The sequence below is a fragment of the Silene latifolia genome, chromosome 10 (assembly GCF_048544455.1).
Source record: "Silene latifolia isolate original U9 population chromosome 10, ASM4854445v1, whole genome shotgun sequence".
NCBI lineage: Eukaryota > Viridiplantae > Streptophyta > Magnoliopsida > Caryophyllales > Caryophyllaceae > Silene > Silene latifolia.
In genome coordinates, this window is record NC_133535.1 from 133,057,498 (window position 1) to 133,064,102 (window position 6,605).

At 41.8% G+C, this 6,605-nt stretch overlaps 1 non-coding gene across 1 annotated transcript; it reads left to right on the top strand.

Moving 5' to 3' along the window:
• Positions 1-4,166: 4,166 nt before the first annotated feature.
• LOC141609739 (small nucleolar RNA R71) lies at positions 4,167-4,273 on the top strand. The gene has a single exon (XR_012527654.1). It is a non-coding gene; the product is annotated as a small nucleolar RNA R71 (small nucleolar RNA).
• The last annotated feature ends 2,332 nt before the right edge of the window (positions 4,274-6,605 follow it).

The following is a 6,605-nucleotide window of genomic DNA, read 5'->3' on the forward strand; positions in this document are numbered from 1 at the left end:
TATGTGAGGTATGGGTAAGAAGCGGCAAAACATATATGGAAAAGTGGAGGTACAGGTGATCAAGCTAGTACCCAAACGGAACCATATGGCAACATCCAACTTCTTGCTCAAAATCAAATGAAACGGTGCTGTAGCAAGCACAAATCTCACAGTCTCCAGTATGAAAGTAATCAACTAACTCCCCATAAGATACTAATGCAACATGGGAGCAAAAATCGCCATAAGATAAGGATTTTAAATTTATGCGAATCGATTCTTTCTTTTTCTTTTTCTTTCGAACTCCGGTCGATCGACCAGAATGGGCAGTCGATCGACTGCTTTGAACAGTACAAAACTCTTTTTTTTTCATTTTTCGAATCATTTTTCACTTCTTTTTTGTTTCCTTTCAACTTCTTTCCTCCTTCATTTCATCTTCCCAACAAAATCTCAAATAAGAGCAATTGGCTACCAAAAACGAAGTGACAATCCCAACAACTAAACTACTAGCTTGACAAAGGACAGGCTAAATGTAGGATGTAGTAAATAGGACAAAAAGGATATTTTTGGCAATGTGGAGCTTATGGGTAAAATGAATAAAGGAAAAACTCTACCACATGTGTCAACTAACCACAAACCGAATGCATACAGGTATTAAGCAGATTAAGTTCATATTTATGCACATTTATGTAACATGCCTCATAAGGAGTACTACTCACATTCCTAAATAAACCGGTCATAGATGTCACCAGTTATAGGCTATAAATCTTAGAAATATGATGTAGCTTGCCAAAATTCTAAGTCAAGTCTCAAGCTCAGCAATAATTAACGAAAACTCTTAGATATGCACTTATATTATTCTACTAATAACATGTCAATCTAGCAAGGCTTAGGCAAAAACAGGTGCAAATGCAATGTCATCATTGAAATACTACCGTTCCGACACGACCTATATGCTAAAATAAACATGCATTTTTTTGAATTTTGTTTGAAATTTTTCAAATTTTTCAAATTTTGTATATATATAGGAAATGAAAAAGCAATGCAAAACAAAATGTAACCGTGAATGCAAGCAAATGATATGCGATGCAAAACCCTTCCCCAAACCAAATCGCACAATGTCCCCATTGTGCAAAATCATGTAATGAAATAAAAGGAAAACGGTAATTTGCGAGAAAATAAACAAATAAAACATGAAGTGGAAACCGAGAACTCACAAGACTTTAAGCGCAGCAAATGAAACCTCCCCAAACCAGCGTGAGCTAGGAGGTTTCAGTAGCCAACAGTGCTACTAATAAGTACCTAAAAAGATAAACAAAGTACCATGCATAAATCGAGAAAGCAAGAATGAAGCGGTATTATGTGCAAAATTGAGAAAAATATAAGAAATAAATAGTGACGGAAGATAAAGTGGAGTAGAAAACTCCCTTAATTCCGCAAATCGACCAAACATAGCAGGAGAGAGGTCGTAAACAGTGTACAAGAAGCAGGTCGGTCGATCGACCACATCACTCAGTCGATCGACCGAGGTGAAAGGAACAGTAGCTCCTGGAAACTGCAGACCAGTCGATCGACTATATAGCCCAGTCGATCGACTCAAAATACTGTTGTACTTCAGATTTCTTCGTATTTGCTCAATTACTTGAGCTAATGAGGTCTAAAAACCTGCAAGTGCACAATAATACGTGCCCAAAATTGCGCAAAACCCAAAGTAAAGTCTAAAGCGTATAAAATCCTAAGCAAGCAAAATAAAATGCGAAGTTTCGCGCACACAAAAGCAATAAAAAATGTCTAACAAAAGCAAATAAAATGTTTGGAAAATATGTGATCAACTAGTAGTTGATCAAGAACGGCCACGGAATGACCCACTTCGTCGGCTTCTGGCTACTAGAGGTAGCCTCAACGGTGCTTATCTTATCAGCTACACCCTTCTTAGCTTCCACGTCCGTATGGCTCAACGGATCAACACTTTCATCATCTCCCCAGTCAATGACCTCTTCTTGCTCATCAAAGTCCAAGTCGGACTCCCTTGCCATGACCGGCTCGTCATCAACTTCCTCATCAGTGCCATAGCTAAGGCAACCAAGACCTCCTCTTTGAATGATCGGTTTCTTCACAGCTGGAGCGACTTGCGGCTCTTCCTTCCCCAAACCAGCTCCTGCAATATCAGAAATAGACAAATCTTCCTCCAATTTGCTCCCAATCTGGGGCGGAGGGGTTATGATAGGAATAGAAGTAGAGACAGGCATATCAGGAAGCACAAAGTATGATTTCTTTTCAGAAACCGTATTACAGGTGACAGGCCACATAGGGTCCTTCTTCCTAGCTGTTTGGGTGAAGACAATAGAATGCTTTCCCACTTTGAAGGTCAGGGTCCCAGAACCAACATCAATAACTGCACCAGCAGTGTGTATAAATGGCCTACCTAGAATGATAGGTATGCGGGCATCCTCAGGCATATCTAGGACTACAAAGTCTACGGGGAAGAAAAACTTCCCTATTTGCACAGGGATGTCTTCTAGGACGCCTATAGGTTGGACCGCAGATCGGTCAGCCATCTGAACTGTCATGTCTGTGACTGCAAACCTAGTCAATTTTAGCTTCCTAGCAAGATTTAAAGGCATGACGCTAATGCTAGCTCCTAGGTCACATAATGCCTTCTCAATAGAGAAGGTACCTATATTACAAGGAACAGAAAAGCTACCCGGGTCCTCTAGCTTATGGGGTGCAGTGTAAGACAAAAATGAGCATGACTCTTTGGTTAATGCGACAGTATGCACATTTTCAAGCGAATTTTTCTTAGACAGGAGTTGTTTCATGAATTTAGTATAGGCAGGCACTTGATTAACTAACTCAAGGAAAGGCACTTGTACATTCAAGCTACGAATAACTTTTTCAAATTTATTGAAAGATACCTGTTCCTTCGTCGGCACTAGTCTTTTCGGGTATGGGGCTGTAAGAAGTAGCTTAGCCCTCTTCTCTAAATCGCGCATGCCGGTATCCGTGGACTTAGGCTGGAAGTCCACTACTTTCTCCTTGTTGAAGCTTGAACCCTCTTCAGACCGTCTCAAATGTGAACCATTGATCAACATCGGGTCGTACTTCGGAGCCGAGACTGACCCATCAGCACTCGGGTCTTTCCCCAATATTTTCGGGACTGTCGTGCCCCGAAACAAATGATCCCTCAAGTTGTCGGGCATCGGAGGACGAAAAATCTCACTATCAGCAGCGATCTCGGTCGATCGACCCGGTGATGTCGATCGATCGACCGAGTTGAACAGACCGTAAGCTTCAGAACTCGCACTTCGATCGATCGATCGATATACCCGTAGACGCCTTTTTCTTTCCCTTGCTCGTTCCAGTTTTGTTTTGACTCGGTTTTGCCTCATCTTTTGCAGCATCATCCTTGACCATAACAGGCCCCTCCAGGGTAGACCCACTCCTCAATGTTATGGAATTTAGGGTCTCTTTCTGATCAGTTTGAGTCGGTAAGTGTCCCGGAGCTCGAGTGGTATTCTTGCTAGCCAATTGAGCAATTTGGCTCTCTAGCATCTTCATCCCGGCCTCTCTAGCTTGGGACTCCTTCAGCAATAAGTTCTTCAACTCGGGGAACTCGAAATTTTGGGATTGTTGCTGCTGCTGAGGAACATACGGAGGCTTTTGATATGGCTGCTTATGTGGAGGCACATAAGCTTGCTGCTGCTGTTGTTGTGGAGGTTGAGTCGGATTCAGGACATTCTGGCTACTCCACCTCAAGTTGGGGTGGACATTCGGCTCATAGTACGTGTTTGTCTGCCTATAGTGTTGAAAGGCAGCACAAGACTCGAAAGGACTGGGACAATTCTCTGAGACATGTCCCTCAGCTCCACATCTTCTACAGACGAAAGGACCGTCTGAAACAGCGTTAACATGGTACATTCCTCCTTTAGAAGCTCCCCCCAACTCGTATTTGTCAAACCTTGCAGTGAGAGCTTCTAGTGCAGCAACAGAGGAAGATTCAGCAGCTCTCCTCTGGTTTCCTCTCGAATTCCCATATTCAGCCTTATGAGTGGCCAAATCATCAATGATCTTCCACCCCTTAGTCTCTCCCATGTTCTCAAAAATCGGCCATTGGTCTGCAGATCCAAAATGGCCCTCTCGATCGTCATACTGACCCATTATAGAACTGATTGCAAAGACTCCAGTTTTCGAACCCATGGTGCGGTATGGTTCGCACTAGTTTCTTGAAACGGACCCATGCTTCATGAAAGTTCTCATCAGGCCCCTGTTTAAAGCTCGTGATCTGAGCTCTAATGGCATTAGTCTTCGAGGCAGAGAAGTACTTTTTTTTAAAATGCCAGGGCTAAGGAATTCCAGTCGGTGATCCCATGAGCGGCTCGATCCAGATCTCTATACCACTCCCTTGCAGCATCACGAAGGGAGAAAATGAACATGGTCTCCTTGATCTGGTCTTGGGTCACACCGGTCGGCGGGGGTATAGAGCAGCAATAATCAATAAAAATCTCCATATGCTTGGCTGCATCTTCATTTGCAGCTCCTCCGAACTAGTTTCTCTCAACCAGGTTAATATAGGAAGGCTTCGGCTCGAATTTCCTCGCCTCCCCAGGTAGTTCGAATCCTTTGTTGAGATTCGCAGCTGTCGGCTCTGAGTGACTGGCAATGGTTGCTTCTTCAGCCATGATAGGAATTTCTGGAGAAGTGACTGTCTCAGCTGAAGAAATTGAAGCAGGAGATGTAGGTGGATCTTCCTCGAACAGAGCGTTATCGTAGTAGCTTGATAGAGTACTCAGCTCTTCCTCTGTCGGTAATACCCTTTGTGATCGTCTCAACTCGCGCAAGGATTTCTCGATCTCAGGATTGAATGGTACTAGTTCACCATCCTGTGACCTGCGCATAAGAAGAAACTACAAAAAGAATATAAGAAAAGTTTAAGGAGCGGAAGTCCCTTAAACTAAAGAAAGACTAAATAAAAACAACTAAAAATTAGAACAATTGCCTCCCCGGCAACGGCGCCAAAATTTGATACCCGTCGTTGTGAGTACCAAAAATAAGATTTATAATTTCCTATTAAAACTAACCTAGGCTAGTGGTAACAGGGTCGAACCACAAGGAGGCGAATGTAATTTCTAATTGTCTAATTTAGTCTAAGGTAACGAAAGTGGGGGTTGATTTGATTTGGTCTATACTAATAGCAAATAAAGACAATAAACTAAATAAACAGTTAAAACAGATAAAAGAAGGGGTACTAGGATGGTCGGTTCGTTATAGTTTCGGCAAATACTAAACAGTCTAAATCAAACATATGAGGCGGGAAATAAAGAGGTCCTCTCGGTCCACTCTTAACAAATAGCATCTTTCGATCTCGCTATAGGTCCCTAATATCACTAATACTAACTTTTGTCCTGAAAAGTGACTAATGGTCTAAACTTTACCTATCTTTCGATCTCAGCATAGTTTAGTCATTTTAATTGGTGATCTAACAACTGTCCCTATCTCTCGATCTAATGGGTTAGTCAAATATTAAGTATTCAACTAGTCGCATGCATTCGATTCGTCAAACACAACATTTAAATCAATTAAAACGAGGGAAAACCTCACGAGGTCAGTCGATCGATCAAGTATGTCGGTTGATCGACCAACACGCGAATCAGGCCGTGTTCATTATATTGCCGCCTACACTATAATTCCCCTACATCCTAGCACAAACTATTTAGCTACTCATACTAAGGACGATAACAACAATAAAACTAATAAGATAAACAGAAGAATTCATGCTTGAAATAATAGAACAAACAATTAACATAAACGATGAATCGGTTTTGGGAAACTAACTAGCAATTCTATCCTACAAGCTATAATAAAGCAAACTGAATTATTAGCAGAAGAATACCGATTGGAATTGCGGCAAGAGATCCAGAAACCGAATGCGAGAGTAATTGTACGAAATAGTATTTAAAAACCCTAATTAATGAATGTTGGAAAACTGGCTAAAGAACTAGTAAAAACTGAATGATTAATCTCCTGTTCTAGGTTACGTTATATAGAAAATATACGTAACACTTATTATCAAAACCTAAACACAATGGGCTTGCGTTTCCTCGATCTTTTAATTCTCGTCTGGGATAGCGGCTTGGTCGATCGACTAAGAGTGGCGGTCGATCGACTGAGTAGCAGTGTACAGTAGCTTCTGGAACCCGCAAGTTGGTCGATCGACATAAGGCACTGGTCGATCGACTGAAGTAGCTGACACTTGACTTTCAATTTCTCGTGTATTTGTTTTTTGGGCCTTGAAATGCGCACCAAGCTCGTTCCTTAAGCGAATGCTTCACATTAAATGCAATGCAAGACACTCGGGGACGAATTTAGCTCAAATTCCGTTGAATTCTTCACATTTCTGCAATAATGTACAAAAACACGAAAATAGACGGAAATAGGGGAAATGGTAGCTTAAACTACGCGAATGAGCTCTGAAATGCGTGGAAAATAGGATGTAAAGCATCATATAAAAGGCACGCATCAAACTTCCCCAAACCAAACCCTTACTTGTCCCCAAGCAAGAACTAGACTCGATCTAATGACCTAATGGAACGAGTTCAATCTCAGAGCGAATTACAACATGTAAAGCCTAA